Below are 14,449 nucleotides of genomic sequence, written 5' to 3' on the forward strand. Positions count from 1 at the left end.
AAACTATACAAGATATCCAAAAACTGGTTTCTGTTCCTAAAAGTGCTTCACGAGCTCTATCCAATAGTACCAATAATAGGTTACAAAATAAACTGGATCTATCTGAAAATTCAATGTTTCAGGCCTCCATACATTTAGTAAAGCCACATAATATTAAAAAACTATACAAGATATCCAAAAACTGGTTACTGATCCTGGAAGTGCTTCACGAGTTGTATCCAACGGTACCAATAATAAGTTCTAAAATAAACTGGATCTATCCGAAAATTCTATGTTTCCAGCTTCCATACATTTAGTACTGCTACAGTCTTGATAACATTTTAGCAAGTAAAGCCTAAAACCAATGTTTTCCATGAATAATTTTAAATAAGAATGCAATTTACGAGTTAATTTTAAGTGTTTATTATTTAAAATAAAATAAAAATACACTTCTAATATTGTGTGGTTGGCATAGTGGCATACATTTATTAGGGAGGCTGAAAACATTGAATTTACGGATGGATCCAGTTAATTCTGTAACCTATAACTGATATCGTTTAAAAGAGCTCGTGAAGCACTTTCAGGATCAGTAATCAGTTTATCGATATCTTGTATAGTTTAGAAATAATCTAGTGAGATCACTTATCGTTTCCACCCTGTAGAATGTATTACTACTTTTCTTCACGTCTAATCTCGTGAGTTGCGTAGGGATCTATTTTGAATAATTTAATAATAAAATATCTAAAGTACCTACCTACTCCCAAGTGATATAGACTTTCGATCTTAATAAAATAAATAATAAATAAATAAATAAATATCCTTGGACATTTTACACTGCGCTTCTAGTCCCAAACTAAGCAAAGCTTGTACTATGGGTACTAGACAATGAATATAAACATACTTAAATACTTTTTTTTTTGTAAATACATACATATCTTTCAAATATACATATCATTCTTTCAAACAAATACATACAATCTTGAAAGAAAATTGTCTTAAGAAGTTGGAAGTAGTATTAGGTAAAGACAATATTAAATGTATTTGAATGGGCAACCCTATACTTACCTTTTCTTACTTATTTCATCACGCAAATATGAAGGAAAGACGAGGGTTATCAAGCTAAAAGCATTGTGAAATTGTCAAAGTATATACTTACAGGTGTGAAATAATCCAATGGTGGATAAAAATTACTACTTTTTCTTTAAATAAGATTCTAACTGTCGAGAAATACAAAGTTTGCGTTTTGATTCAGTGAAATTTAAATATGGCTTTTACCGAGGTAATAGGAGTTTACGGTCGTATTGCAAATTTGAAACAGAATGCTTGTTACGCAAAAAGTTTTTATAGGATTGCGTTAAAACTCTCCCGTTAAATCGAGTTTTTGTAGATTAATCGCGTTTATTTTGCGTGCGTTTTTTCATTGTATTTTTCAGTTTCGATATTTACATTGTTATACCTGCAAATTCAATAATTTTCAGCTTTAAAATATAACGAATTTTTCATAAATCATTACACAATTTCGATTCGCAAAACAATGCGAGTCATTACACAATGGCAGAATTTTAATTGGCGATTGACCTCTCCTTTGTTCAATCACGCCGGTGGCAAATTTAAATACAATCACAATGAAACAAAATCACGTTTTTGGCGATTATTCCGTTACGAGCACGTTGGAAATAGTCGTTTGGGTGTGAGTTTTTGGAAAACATTTAATTGAAGTCGCAATTATTTCAGTTGTTCGATTCATTCGTTCGAGTATCTACTATTGTCCAAATTACATTTAGGTACTTTGGGTAGGTAGGTACTGTAACTACTGGGGCTATATGTCATGTTTTACCATCTATTTTCATGCAGGAATATCAAAATCAATTTAATGATATTGGTGTTACGAGTATTTTGCAACAAAAATAGAGTGATATGTTCTCTTTTTTTCATTTAACTCATGGCCTTACTTATTTTTAAAAGAAATACTGATGGCTAAAGCATCGGTTACGCTTGCAGATTCCCATTTAAAGGAACAGGTGTTCTGACATCTGGCCCGCGTATAAAACTCCCAAAACTCGATGAAATAAATCTGAAAATACCTTAAAACGCTTGTTATGTCCGTCGGGGATAAAACTTTTTCAATTTCCATTCAAATAACGAGACGGGGCCACTTAGCGCCTAAATATCCAGCAGTCTCTCTCAAAAAATCCCCTTTTAAGTGACGTTTAAGTATTACCTGAAAAGTGCCGTTTCAAGTCAAGATGGTCTTGAGAACTGCCTCCTCTACCTACTACATTTATTAATAGAAAGAACTAGCAAAAATCGTATTGACAGTATTGAGACACTAAATGCTTGTACGAGGGCCGGCTGATAATTTCGCGGCCTAAGGTACTTAATGAAATAAAATATATGGTTTCTATTTTTTATTTTGTAATATAATCTCCCTCAAAAGAAATACATTTCTTAAATCTCGCATACAATGCCTGTTACCCACAGCTTTAATTTCGTTGTCATCTGCATATCTCCGGCCCCGTAAGTCCTTTTTCAAATCGAAAAACAGGAAAATATCGCTAGGTAATAGGTCTTGGCTATATGGTGGGTGTTCAATCTCTGAGAACCCGGTGTCTTTCAGGGCCTTGGCCTCGCAACTCGTGCGGCGTGAACGGGCGCGTTGTCTTGCGGAAAGAGCAATCCGCGTGTCAGTTTCCCCCGTCATTTCTGTACAATAACCTCGCGAACATAAATAAATATTCTTCAGCTATCTGCCACGATTTAATTCTTTGGTTAGGCGGAACGATTTTTTCGACTTTTGAACGTTTCCTTCACTCAGTATCGTGACAGGGCGGGGGTCGTTTTCACAGGTCTCTCGTCCGTGTTGAAATAGTCGGGCCCATTTTTTAACCATAGTATATGAAGGTCCAGAATCCTGAAGAACCAATGACATCTCTTCAAAAATGTCTTTCGGTCTATTTTCCTTCTTTACGAGGTATTATGTCCGCGGCGCGCGGTGTCGAAATTCCGCAAATCTCCAGATTCGGCGGACATGGTGATGTCATTTGTTCGATAGAAATTGAACTATCAGTGCAAACTTAATTAGTGATTGCTTTTTATAATACTACTGAGTGTCGCAACTAGTGATATGAGTAACAAGCTAATTACTCATCGCTAAGTACCTTAGGCCGCGAAATTTTCAGCCGCCCCTCGTACCTACTAAAGTTTCTATAAGTAAGAAGACTTTATTGTGAGTTTCTAGTCCCACGCATCAAAGTGAATAAGTCAAACGTAAGCTACGAAGCTTACGCAACGCAGCTGAAAGAATACGTTTTGCAGTATAAAACAAATCCCTATTCGAACTTCCATTGTGTTCCCCGAGGAAACTTCGCATCCCTCAAAATAATTTCACTAAAAACGTCAATTACGGTATCAACTCAATAGAAACTGTTGCAGAGTCTCCGAGGATCTCGAACTCCCTCAAGTGCACTGAACAGTAAAGCACCTCTCGATTTACAGTTCTTGCCGACTCGTAAACCTCAGCTATCCTTGTCGGATCCGGTACGAAAAAGAGAGATGGTGAACAAATCACATTTAAGCTTTTATAGGCTGACTCCTCCCATGGTCTCCCATTCTTCATTTCATATGTGATAGGTCACCTCTTTAAGCAACGAACGACTTATGAGGTCTACTCTAGTCAGCGATCTAGCATTTTCGTATGAATATGTTTTTCTTTTGTTTGAGTTTGTGTTAATTGAATATTTGAATATGAAGGGTACCTACTCGCTTAACTACTCGAACTCTAGAGTTGTAGTATCACTATATTATAGATTATTCGTATGTAACCTATAAAATATAGGTAGGCAGTTAAAATGTAACATAACGTTAACAATATTACAGAAATTGAGGATCTTTCAATAGATAATATCTTAATTATTTTAACGCGTGTTGCTTCTACGTATAAATATTAATTGCTCATCAATTCTTATCCTAAATTAGAAATGAACAATCAGCCAAACGGATCTTGTACTTGATCTCCTCCAATACTCCTGGGACAGTCCCTCCTTTATCTAATTATAATCAAATCAACATTGGACAAGGGAGTCCAAACCCTCTCTAAGTCAAATACGTTTTGGTCAATACCCTTGGTATGAAATCCCACATTTCTGAGCCTGAGTTGCACCAACTTACTTTAACCGTAACTGTAACAATAACCGGTGTGTTTTATATGGAGTTTGATAGATTTTTGACGTTTGTTAAGGTTAAAGTAAGATGGTGCAACCCAGCCTAAGGATAAGTTGTGAACTCCGCCCTGTAATTTCGCTGGCGTCTTCACTTTTGGAACGTTTACTAACTTACCAGTTTCATGTTAAAACTTCCGCGTTGAACTTTACAAGAGAAATGAAGCCCAAACAGCCAACTAACAGGAGTTAAATAGAAAACCGTATTTTAGTCAAAGTCAAAATTTCTTTATTTGTTTAGACTAATAAATAGTTCTTACAAATCGTCATAAAATATGCTCTTAAGGAGCCTCTACATGTCTCATAATCTTTTTACCCTACCAGCGCTTCGAGACCAACATTTGGCAAGTGCTGAGAAGAAGCGCCGCAACAAACTCAGTCACCACTGTCTGCCGGTTAATATAAATAAATAGAAATAGTAGTAGTAGGTACATTCGATTCAGGAGCAGTTCACTGAATTTACCATGCATTCTTGTATGGTGTTTCATAAGAATGGGTAGGTATACAAGATTGCGTGGTATATTAAACAAGGTAGTGACGTGCTAATATCTAGACTAACACAGACAGACAGACAGACAGACAGACAGACAGACAAAAATTTTACTGATTGCATTTTTGGCATCAATATCGATCACTAATCACCCCCTGATAGTTATTTTGAAAATATATTTCATGTACAGAATTGACCTCTCTACAGATTTATTATAAGTATAGATAAGTTTATAATATATTGAATTAAATTAGGGAAACATACTTACTCAAAATATTGTAATGCGTTCATGGTTGAGATTAAAATAAAGACAAAGATAAGGAAATTCCCAAACCCAGAAAATTATTTACTTTAACTCTATCAATGTCACATAAAGTCGAACAGTGCTTTAAAATCGAGTTTGACGAGGTCATAAATGCTCAAATCCTTGACCAGAATGGCAACACCTACAGTGTTCCGGGATCAACAATTCAATCGACCATGGGGTCGGACTAATACCGAATCAGTTTAGATGGAAATGGGGCAAGAGCCCCATGTTTGCGAGCCTGCGGGGCTACTCTGAAAAACGCAAAAGTTTCGAATGTTGCCATCCCTCTCACGCACAGCGAAATGCCGGCATGAGCGACGGTAACAGGTAGACCCGAAACTACGTAAACAACGTCAGAATAGCCCTGTTGCGTCGCCCTAGCTGCACACCCCGTCTTTGTGCACCCAAGATAAATCGAACCCATTTGATATGGCAACACTGCAGCCAATGATACGCATATATAGCCCCTATCTACCCGGTATAAAGGTCAACCCGCACAAAGAAATTGAGCTAGGGGAGAAAAGCCACGCTCTGAGATAAGTATCGATCTTGATAGGTAAGTGTCATTGTACAGTTTCAATTGCTGTTTCGTTTACTTTATAAATCACTGGGTTATGTTATCTAAGTCGTGATATTAAACTATTGCAGTAGTTTCGCGGTTGAATTTTAATACTGAGCTTTTTTTGACTGCGTATTCATAATTTTGTAGTTTTATTACGGACTATTCGTAGCTACGGACTCACGGTCTCACGAAAAATGTTCTTATTCCCGAGACTGTTGTCATAATATCATACCCGAAAACAATATCTCCACGACATGACATGATTTCAGTGACACGGTATCTTGACGCTTTGTACTTCTTCATTCCATTACATACTCAAATAAGACAAAAGACGCTGCATCGTCAAACTCACTTTTAAAAACTGAACGTTCCGCCTTTTCTTCGGTGTGTTCCGACTTCCAAAAACGTCTTCTTTCATAATAATATCGTGCAATTCAATCTCGTACATGTTGAGTTTCGCGCTCCGGCGACGTTTGATGTGGGATGGATGGCAAATCTATTTGAACGGCTCTTATTACGAGCGATGAGACTAAGCACCCTCCAGGAACCTATTGGAGGCACATTAGTTCAATTGGACGTGAATTTTTTCGGTAATGATAATGTGACAGCCTATTAACGTGCCATTCTAGGCAATAACCTATTAACGGAATCTTTGTGGGTAGGTACTATATTATGTAGAGTAACGAACAAAGGTCTTACAGCAACATATAAGTTATTTATCTGAACGTAAATAGCTAACTAAAAGAAGTTAGCAAAGGCGTGTATCCAGCTTCTGGCCCATTGGGCAAGTCATATATCATTACAGCTTCGAATGCTGCGATGAAACTTCTAATTGACGCAACTAAAAAAAAAGCGTTTTTTGATAACTCAATAATTTATAATGTCTCAAAGTCTGTATTTCTATACGTCCAATACCCAAATAGAATTTTCAACAGATAGTAAAATGAGATTTGCTAAACAAAGTTCTTCTAATTAGTTAGGAAAACCCCTGTTTAACTTAGTAAGGCCTTCTTTCTCATAGCGTTAATAGTATTATTAGCTACTTATACATTTATGTAATTTCCTTCAGTCGGAGTTGTTCAGGCCCAATCTACTTGAACTTGACCCCGTTTAATATTCCATATCCGCTCCGCCTCCGCTTCAGTAAAAATTCAAAGGGAACACCGCCGAAAAGTCGCAAATTAGGCAGAAAGTTCTGGCACATTTATTTATAACGATTACTGGTTTTTAAAAAGTGCTAGTTTATTTAATACCTACCAGCTTTCCGCCCGCGCCTTCGCCCGTAGTTTTCCCGAAAATTATTCGATTTTTTCTCGACGTAAAAACCATCCCTGGACATCAACAAACATTTCAAAAAAAGGATTGGTAAAATTGGTCCAGGCGTTGTAGAGTTATGCGCTTACCATTGTATATTATAAAACAAATTGTTGAATTTTGGGATTTATTTTTATATTATAGATTAATGGGTCGAGTAATAATGCTTGTGACAATACAAATAATTAATAAAAATTACCATTGAATAATTATTCAGTTTCTATAATTTACAAGGCGTTTCTATCTCGTTGATTTTATATCAAATTCCATGAAAACGTAGTTTGTAAAGTTACGAGAAAAATAAATGTCAATACAAGCATGACTAAAAATTTTAAAGGCGGTATGCAAAAAAGTAATAATATAGTTAAGATTTTATGTTTTTAAAACTTACAATGACATGTAAAATCCAGAGATGTTACACAAAATAAAATTGATATTTTTCAATATTTAAAATCCATAAAATGTTTTGGTCGTGCATCGCAAATTTTTTGGCTATATTTTCCACATTTCATCTAGCGCTGCAGCGTTTTCCAACTCATGTATCACGTTTCCGTTTTTATTTTTCAATCCGGTAGCGGTTTTCCCAAACTGGTAGGCGACAAAACAAGCCCGTGAACTACAAAATTCCCGAAAACTCACGTGACATATTGTTTACAGCCCCACGATACTGCGAACTGAAATACAGCAGTTTCAGCATGCTAATTACAAACTCAAAACTTTATGAAAATTACCCAGAAAATGTTCGTGCAATTTTACCCGTATCCACTGTTTGGAAAATTACAGCGTGTGCCCGCGACCTTGTCTTTAGAAATGTTGGAATATTTGAATAGGACTCACTATCAATATTGTAAATCTGTTAGGGATGATAAATTAATACTTAAGCAAGTATCTCGGAACAAATGGATTTTATTGTGTACCTTGAGATTATTTCCTAATATTATATGTTAATCTGACTCTACCATGAACCACAATAAATCAATTTGGATTATTGAAGGTAGGTAAGAGATTACACAGGAAACATATTTCCAATGTGAGTGAAAACATACTACCTATCAGTCAACTAGGTTCACTCTCAAAAAGCGTTAAAAATATAACGGTAAAAATTAAACTAGCGTAACTCCATTTCGCCAGGTAAACTGTCAGCACTTTTTTACTCGAAAAGCATTCTAGTTTTTGTTTGATTTTGGCAGACCGAGGAATAAAGCACTCCCGTTACTCTCGTCATTCAAAAATTCATGTGTGAAATACCGGAAAATCGCTAAGTGGACGTCCTACCTGCAGAATAATGCCGGCTTAGTTCGTCTCGGGGCCAGTAGGGCGGCGCTGCACTCCGCGTAACGACTCGCATTCAGCCAGGAGACAGCGATTTAGATATCTGAAGCATTGGAGCACGTTCTTCTCAGGAATTTCAAATACGTCTAGCCGCCGACTATCGCGGACCGCTCCGCAAAATCCATTTCCACACCAATGAACTCGTTATGCATTTGTAATTCCTCAGAAAATTCCAATAACAAACTTCAGTCACGTATAACTCCAGAGACACCGTCAAACCACTAACGTATGAAACATCAAGTTTCTTCATTACGAGTTATACTAAAAGCAAATCCACTCGGGCATTATAACTCAAAGAAAATTTCGGGAATCTCACAAAACTGAACTCGACGAAACACATTAATCATAATCAAGAAGCAAGGTAAAGCGAAGGTTGACCTAGAAAACTTAATCCGATATTAAATTTTATCCAAAGAATATTACCCGCAAACAAGATACCCTTCCCAGGAGTACGGGTCTACCTCACAAATATTACGTAGCTACCTATCTTATGTAGGTAAATGTTAGGGGATGTGTTCATATCGTACAAAGATAAACACATTTCCCTTAGGACCGTGAGCTGGGGCAATCAGACCACATTCGTAGTTCACTCTGAAGGCTAGAAGCCATTTTTAGTCTCATACTTTATTCATTCATAATAGTTATGAAAAGCGGGTGCAAAGTTTTGGAGCGTCGAACTGCATCGCTGCCAAAAACTGCTTCGTAACGTAACTTTTAACAAGTAGCAATTGCTAGAAATTTTTATATTAAGTTTTTTTTTTGTTTTCCGATAACAGTGGCGTGGAAAACACTTGTAGAAAAAGAATTTTACGTGATAGCAGCTTATCATTTCTTGTAGGTATTTTAACGTGAAGCAAGATCTGTTAATTATGATTTATGATAAAGCGCGCATCTTTATAATCAAATTAGCCCAATTTAGAAAAGATTGGGCGTGACTACGGGTAAGTCAATTGCATTATTAAATTGTTATCAAAAGGAAAGGAATACTTTTAAAATTTCTCTAAGCGCTATGGGTTTAAGCAATTTGGACATTCCAATAAACGTTCCGTTTGCAAACAAATTGTCGTGCCAAAATATTATCACTGGCAAAATTGAAAAGAAGTTAAAAAAACTTCGGGGCATGCCGTGAAATATTCATGACGTCACTCTTTTTACTTATTCAAACAAACAGCCCTCATGAAATTGCTTTCAAATAAAGGTAGAGCTTTGAAACAAAAACATTTCTTAATATTCTAATGGCATTGTCCGTTACGAGACCCCGGGAACATTAATTATTACGATGAACGGCCCACAACGAATATTAATAACTTGGTAATGCAAAAATAGCGCAAAAATGTCACTTCAATTAAGTGCCCTGGGGCAACGAAAAGGCCTTATAGTAAAGGAAAATGATCTTCGTCCTAATATTTAAAACAAATAAGGTCTGCGTGTGCTGAATTGAAAAGAAAAAAATCATATATCCCAGTGATTTTTTTACAACGCTGTATCAAAACCACACAATATCTTAGGTAATCTTTATAAATCAGTGTAGCAACCAATGAAGTTATCAGCTAGGCCCAACTTCGATATTGATTGGTGAATAGTAAAAGTAAATATTTTAAAAATATATACATACCTAATAACTAATACGAACGAGTAGAAAAGTGTTCGTAAAACACAATTTCGACAGTAATTTATGATCAGTTAACTTCTGAACACGTAATTAACAGGAATTACTAAAGATACTCCCACAATGTAATTATTAAGTATTACGCCCATGAAAAACGACATTATTACAGCGATTACCACAATATTATTGTCCACAAAAGGAAATTACAGTTATAATAGAGACGTTTGTAGGTCGATCGAACAAAGCTGGATTCTCGAGGCTACATAAAATTCAATAACTACTAGTTTTGCTTTGTATGCATGTCGCCTATGTTTGACAAAGCCACAGAACCGAATTGATTGTATATGGTTTGCGGGAACTGAACAAATTGCATCGTCAAAGCAAAATGAAGGCTATACAATCGATAGCATGGATCTACCACGAGAAGACAACTCCGTCCAAACGTTTTCTACCTTACACAAAACAGCGGGAAATTCGACACTTGAGATGAATATTTTTCTATTAACTAATCATTCTTCGATTTTTCCACTCCCAACGATACTCAGAAATACAAAGTGGCAAAATGAGTAAGGGTGAAAAAGAGTTAGGCTGAATTGCACCATCTTACTTTGACAAACGTCAAAAATCCGTCAAACTTCATAATAAAAGCAATGGTTAACGTTAAAGCAAGGTGGTGCAACTCAGCCTTAATAGCCTTAAGTAAATCTTCAAGAGTTACAAAACTAAGAAAAAACACGACTACACATTTCTCCAAGATCTAATAAATAGATATAATAGTCATTAAGTAGTTCGATTTTTTCAAGTTATTTACTGTTTTTATTATATTATCATAAATTTGTCAAGATTAAGTATTTACGTAGTCTCGTAACCTTTTTAAACCTTTTAATATTTTCTCCCATAATCCGCCGAAGCGAGCAAGGGTTGCTCTCGCAATGTTATTATTAGCTTAGTTGTAATAGAGTAAAAATCAGTTGACGGTAAACGAATATTGCTCAGTAAAAGGTTAGTTCAAAGTGTATTACGTCATATACTAATGTAGTTAGTATAAAGTGGTATAAATGATATTAAGTATTCATAGCCTTTTCGTCATTAAAACGTGCGAAAAACTTTGTTTCTACACAATTCTAAAAAAAATGTGGGCGCATTATTGATTATTTTTTCATTTCATTTCATTTCAATCTCATAAATGTTAATGTGAAAATATAAAATTAATAATCCCACGCTTCACCTCATTAAGTTTGATTAAGACATCACAATTAACCTACATGACAGAAGAAGACTAAAAACTTGCCTTGTGACATGTTTGTTTCATTTTATAGACAGTTTAGTAGATACACAGTGGTCGTAAGATGCCGGCAGCTTTTTATTACAACACTTTTACAGCTCCAACGAATAAAACACGTCATTGTAAGTCCTATAAATACCAATTTGTGCTATTTTAAAGTACATTTTGCGATTGCAAACGGTACAAATAGTTAATTACGGCGCGATACGCTCGTGCGTGATACTGTAATACTGTAATTCCAGCTGCGCTCCTTGCGTTTTCCCATCAGCCCTGTAATTTATGAATATCCTACATCATGAAATGCTAATTTGTACGTCTGATTGTTTGCAATAGTAGGTTTTGTTTACACTGTAATGGTGACAATGTGTTTTCATCAGCTGATGTAAATTAAATGTTTTGTAGCGTCGTTAATATTAATTTATTCGTTTTGGACAAAATATTTGCCTATAATAGATTTAACACTACAAATTAATAGAACAAATTCAACATACAAGTCCTAAATTAATTCATGTAAAGCAGATATCTCTTTCCATTAGTTCTAGAACACAAAACCACAAAAAACTGTGTAAAAAAATGAAAACATCCTAAATATGCTAATTTATACGATTGCCGCTGCCAAAAATTACGCAATCATACCCCCAAAACACAAGAATTTGTTAATACCTAGAAATATTCAAGACAAAACAGAATTTCATGCATAATAAGGGGTCAGGAGCGTTGCCCCCTGGCATAGTTCCAGGTCCGAAAGACCTAGCTGAAGGCTGTAAGTGCCTGAAAACTATACATATAATGTATTAATGATGGCTTGGATCAGAATAGATGTTTTACAAAGGAGCTTACGCGTTCTATTTGTGTAAGAAACCACGTTATACGCCTACCTACGCAGTATGAAGAGTAAATAATTCAATACGCAGGGAATACGGGAACAAAACTCCCAGTCAGGAACGAAATTCAATGCTAAATATATAGTTAAGTTAAATTATATGATGATGAGAACAACACCACCGCGTAGGACCGGTCGTTAAGGAAACCTTTGTCCAGCAGCTACCACAGCTACTACTTATTATGACAGAGTGGGTAGAAAGTTCAGTTCTGTCAATCCAAAGGTCTGTAATTGTAATTCTTAAATGAGACAGTTCCCAATTTGGTCAGACAAGTTTTAAAATCAACCTGAAACGTGAAGTCGACGGTTTAGTACATGTAGAGTCATTTCAGATGTCTACGGTAGCTCTTAAAGTTTGACCAACCGGTTGTGACGTCGGTTTTCACTACATGGTATAAAACAAAGCCGCTTTCCGCTGTCTGTCCCTACTCGTATGCTTAGATCTTTAAAAGTACTCAACGGATTTTGATGAGATTTTTTTAAATAGAGTGATTCAAGAGGAAGGTTTATGTATACTTAGCACCCATGCGAAGCTGGAGCGGGTCTCTAGTAAAACCATAAAATAAGGTGCAATATATTTTTTTCTTTTAAGTTTAATACTGAGTAATCAGAAACGCGTAGGTAGTTTTATTATTTTTTAACTGCCACATTACCGTCTGTTCTTTGTTCCAAACGTCCTAAATCTCAAGTGACCAAATATTAGAATGTAGACATTATATAACATCAGAATAATTATGAAAGATATAAACAAAGACTTTAATTTTCATATGACAAAGTACCTACCTACATTTTAACTAAGAAATTAATCAAGCGAACAGAGATAGAGCAGAAATACTTTAATAATAAAGCCATGATAGAATTAACTAAGAGTTACTGGAGTTTCAGCTAGTTCTTATGAATAACTTGGCTGTAATCCAAGCACAAGGCTAGGAGTAAAATATTATGAACACTGAGGATAATAAACCAGAAGAGAGGATAATGCCAATCTCACAATGGACACTTCTGAGATATTTAGCTCAAATGTAAAATATTAACTTGAGTAGTTTCTCTATTAAGTTGAAGATGGTTTGTCCTAAATTAAAAGAGATTATTATTTGAGAAACCATTGTTATAGTATTGTACAGGTATTTTTGATTCACCTTGTTCTTGATGCTTCTATCCATCTAACAGACTTCAGTTTTAATTAACTCAGCATTTATAAAGCTTTTAAAAAGTATTCACATAGGCTTTTTGATAATACAGAAACCAGCGAGAATTTCCTATTGTAAATGAAATTGTCTAAAAGATTCCTATTATTCGCATTAAGGACGCCTTACAGTCCAACAAATTAAAATATCCAGATTAAAGTAATAAGGAATTTCATTACAAGGAAAGTAGGTACGCCATCATAATTTACTTATCCAATATTCCCGTTTAATATCGGCTCCATAAAATGCTGAGCGTCCAGAAGTTGCTGCATTAAACAAAAATGGCTTTAAGTACCTTCCGTAAAACCGGATCACTTTTAGTAAAATTCAGAACGCATTCCCAATTCATGAGGCTTGTAACGCAAGGTGGCACCTTATCTTATAAATTATTCCGAGCCCCGTCAACCATCCCTTTGTCGCGCATTACTTTCTATGAGCCTACTGAGCTTATTCCTTACGCTATTCCCTTTCCCCTCGCGGAAAAACCTTATATTTAATTACCAATACACTTCACGCACGCCACCGGAGTAAAATTCTGGAAGTGACAAAACAAACAATAAACACGTAGTTTGGTCCTTAGCTTGATCAATAACCGTGTCCTTGACATTAGAGCATGTTGGCATCTGTTGATGATCATAATTATATTATACACCCACCTTATTTGCCACCCACTTGTATAAGTACTAGTTCAGATAAAAATCACGGTAGTATTTTCACAACACGTCACCAGGTCACAGTCACAGGTGTCGTAGTACGTAGTCGCAGCCGGCTACGGCGTAGCGGACGCGTTCGTAGCGCGCGCGCGGCGAGTCGACTGCTGCCTCGGAGAGAGCGCGTACGGATTGCACTGCACAGAGCACCCGGCCGACACAGAAGGATCAGGGAATGCATTTTTCATCTTATGTTTTAATGTTGAAAGTCAAACAGCAAATATCAGTCTATATTATCTAGTCTTTTATTGTATGTTTTGACTTTGTTAAAATGTTTGTTACGTATTCTAGATTCTGAAAATTATTTCAATGGCAACAGAGGCACTAGGCGAAATTGAAATTTATTTTTGTAACAACCAAAATTTTATTTTATTTTATTACGCAAAAAGTAGGTACCTATAATAAATATAATAAATACTTCTGTTTTATTTAACGCGACTTTTTATAATATTAGACTGAGTAGCACCAGCTAACCTTGACCGTAACTATGAAGATAACCGATGCTTTTTGCATGGAGTTTGACATATTATTGACGTTTGTTAAAGTTACAATGAGATGGTGCAAGCAACCCAGC

At 35.8% G+C, this 14,449-nt stretch overlaps 1 protein-coding gene across 6 annotated transcripts in view; it reads right to left on the reverse strand.

The window, feature by feature from the left end:
* Liprin-gamma (liprin protein kazrin) overlaps nt 1–13,987 on the reverse strand; it is a 110,648-nt gene extending 96,661 nt beyond the window's left edge. For all 6 annotated transcript variants that reach the window (XM_028318852.1, XM_028318875.1, XM_028318861.1 and 3 more), the window contains exon 1: nt 13,822–13,987. The gene's annotated coding sequence lies outside the window, so the exon portion shown is untranslated. The remainder of the gene's footprint in view (nt 1–13,821) is intronic.
* Between the last annotated feature and the right edge of the window lie 462 nt (nt 13,988–14,449).

The sequence above is a fragment of the Ostrinia furnacalis genome, unplaced genomic scaffold, assembly GCF_004193835.3.
Source record: "Ostrinia furnacalis isolate ACB-3 unplaced genomic scaffold, ASM419383v2 OfSCF0397, whole genome shotgun sequence".
In the NCBI taxonomy this organism is placed as follows: domain Eukaryota; kingdom Metazoa; phylum Arthropoda; class Insecta; order Lepidoptera; family Crambidae; genus Ostrinia; species Ostrinia furnacalis.